Here is a 2,567-nt window from a genome sequence, read left to right as displayed (position 1 = left end):
TATATTTTGCTGCTGCTGCTAAGTTGCTTCAGTCGTGTCCGACTCTGTGCGACCCCATAGACGGCAGCCCACCAGGCTCCCGTCCCTGGGATTTCTCCAGGCAAGAATACTGGAGTGGGTAGCCATGCCTTTCTCCGGGGAATAATCCTGACCCAGGGATCAAAGCTAGATCTCCTGCACTGCAGGCAGATTCTTTACTTTCTGAGCCACCAGAGAAGCCCAGAGACAGATGAGATAGTTCCGTATTTTATCAGTGTATGTGTTTGTGCTTAGTCACTCAGTTGTGTCCGACGCTTTGCCACCCCATGAACTATAACCCACCAGGCTCCTCTGTCCATGGAATTTTCAAAGCAAGAATGCTGGAGTAGGTTGCCATTTCCTCCTCCAGAGGATCTTCCTGACTCAGGGATCAAACACATCTCCTGTGTCCCCTGCATTGCAGGTGGATTCTTTGCCTTCTGAACCATTGGGGAAGCTCTTATCAGTAGGGCAAGAAAAGAAATAAATAGTCATTTAAGATTGCTAAGTTATAAACTATTATCTGAGCTGCTGAGAGTGGGCCATGGCCTCCCGATTTTGGATTCACATTCTTGAGAACTTTGAGTTCAACCTCTCACTTCTTTCTTCCCCGCACTCTTACCTCTACTCAGATGACTTCCTCTGTTCAGGAGGCAGCTCTTTGAGTTTTCTACTATTTCTCTCTATGTATACCAGGAAACATCTGAACAAAATTTCACTATATGCACTGACCAGTTGACTTCAGTTAATCAAGTGACTATGCCTGTCATGTTAATGCATGTGGTAGAATTTTGTGGTAAATAATACATGGCATGTGTCAGAAGTCATTTTGTGCCAGATCCACCTCACAGCTCCCCACCTTGATGCAGTACTCTCAGAGATGTATAAATTATACCCCTTTCATATCTGTTTAAAGGATCACTTTTTCAAAACTGTTATGTTTCTCCTGCTTTTTGTTAATGTTCTATTCACTCAAGATTCTTCTCTTTTGAATTCAACTCAAGAAAACAAGTCATTTACTAGGACCCTTCCTATGTGATTTCACATTGTTTCTGTCATAGAATGTAAGAGATTTTCTTAGACCTCCTTTTGTTCGAACTCTTCATGGGGAAAAAAAACCATGGGGTGTGTGTGTGTGTGTGTGTGTGTGTGTGTATTCTGATGTGATTACCCATAAATTTTGATATAATAGACAATAAAATAAATATCCTCAGTCTATATTCTAAATTTACTGTGTTATTTGATGTAGTTGTTCATCTAAACAACAATTTGGTTAGATTTTGTTCTCTTACAAGTAACACACCTATAAGAAATAAGCTTTATGACTATCACTCTCTTGAAGAGAGATGGTATATTTTGTCTCATTCTCCAGGTACCAAAATCTCTCAGTTGTACTTGTCACCATTATCCATCCATTCCAGAAAATAATGATCATAGTAACAGTGACTATTCATTGACTACTTCCAATGAACCTCTGTTCTTAGAGCTTTACATATAGAAACTCACTTAATTGTGATGACAGCTCTATAAGAGACTGTTATTGGCCTCATTTACATTTAAAGAAGTGCCAAGGAAGGCAAATCCAAGCCCTTGTCCTTGGCCTCTCAACTCTATTGACTTTATCTGTTCTTTCTATGTCTGTAACAATATCAGGTACAGGAGTAAAGTAACTAATTTATTCTTCAGAAAAAAGCACAAAAGGATATAGAAACCCCAAAAAGATATATGTAAGTGTATAAACTTGCTCTAAAATAAAATTATAGACAATTTATTCCACTGGTCATGGATGATATAGTCCATGGAATTCTCCGGGCCAGAATGCTGGGATGGGTAGCCTTTCCCTGCTCCAGGGAATCTTCCCAACCCAGATATTGAACCCAGGTCTCCTGCACTGCAGGTGGATTCTTTACCAACTGAGCTATCCGGGAAGTCCATGAATGTAGGCATAAAAATACAAATACTATATAGTAGAAAGAATTCTATCTTTAAAGTTGCAAAGCCCTATTATTAAAGGAACTTCCCAGCCCTAGAAACCTAACCCTAATCTGAACCTTAACCTTATCCATTGTCCTTTCCGCTTACCTAGCCCTTCCACTCACATCATGGAAAGCCAGAAGTGGCCTTAGTCTCTGTACCTTGAACTTGCCCAGTCACTTCTCTAACACATAACCATTACATCTCTTGTTCCATCATCTTGCCTGTGCCTGTTTGCACATCTTATATCTAATTCTGATTCTTCAGCTCACTTTGCCAGGCTTTTCAAACATTTTCTCTGGTCTATGCACCTGTCACTACCCTCTCATCTCTGTGTGTTTGTACATCTGAACAGTCTCTCTAGCTTTGAGGAGGAGACTACATTAGCATTATTCTTTTTTTTTTTTTTAAACTTTACAATATTGTATTAGTTTTGCCAAACATCGAAATGAATCCACCACAGGTATACCCGTGCTCCCCATCCTGAACCCTCCTCCCTCCTCCCTCCCCATACCTTCCCTCTGGGTCGTCCCAGTGCACCAGCCCCAAGCATCCAGTATCGTGCATCGAACCTG

This window comes from Bison bison, unplaced genomic scaffold (assembly GCF_000754665.1).
Source record: "Bison bison bison isolate TAMUID 2011002044 unplaced genomic scaffold, Bison_UMD1.0 scf7180017864330, whole genome shotgun sequence".
Taxonomy (NCBI): domain Eukaryota; kingdom Metazoa; phylum Chordata; class Mammalia; order Artiodactyla; family Bovidae; genus Bison; species Bison bison.
The sequence above is the reverse complement of the archived record's forward strand: the minus strand, read 5'-3'. Positions refer to the sequence as shown.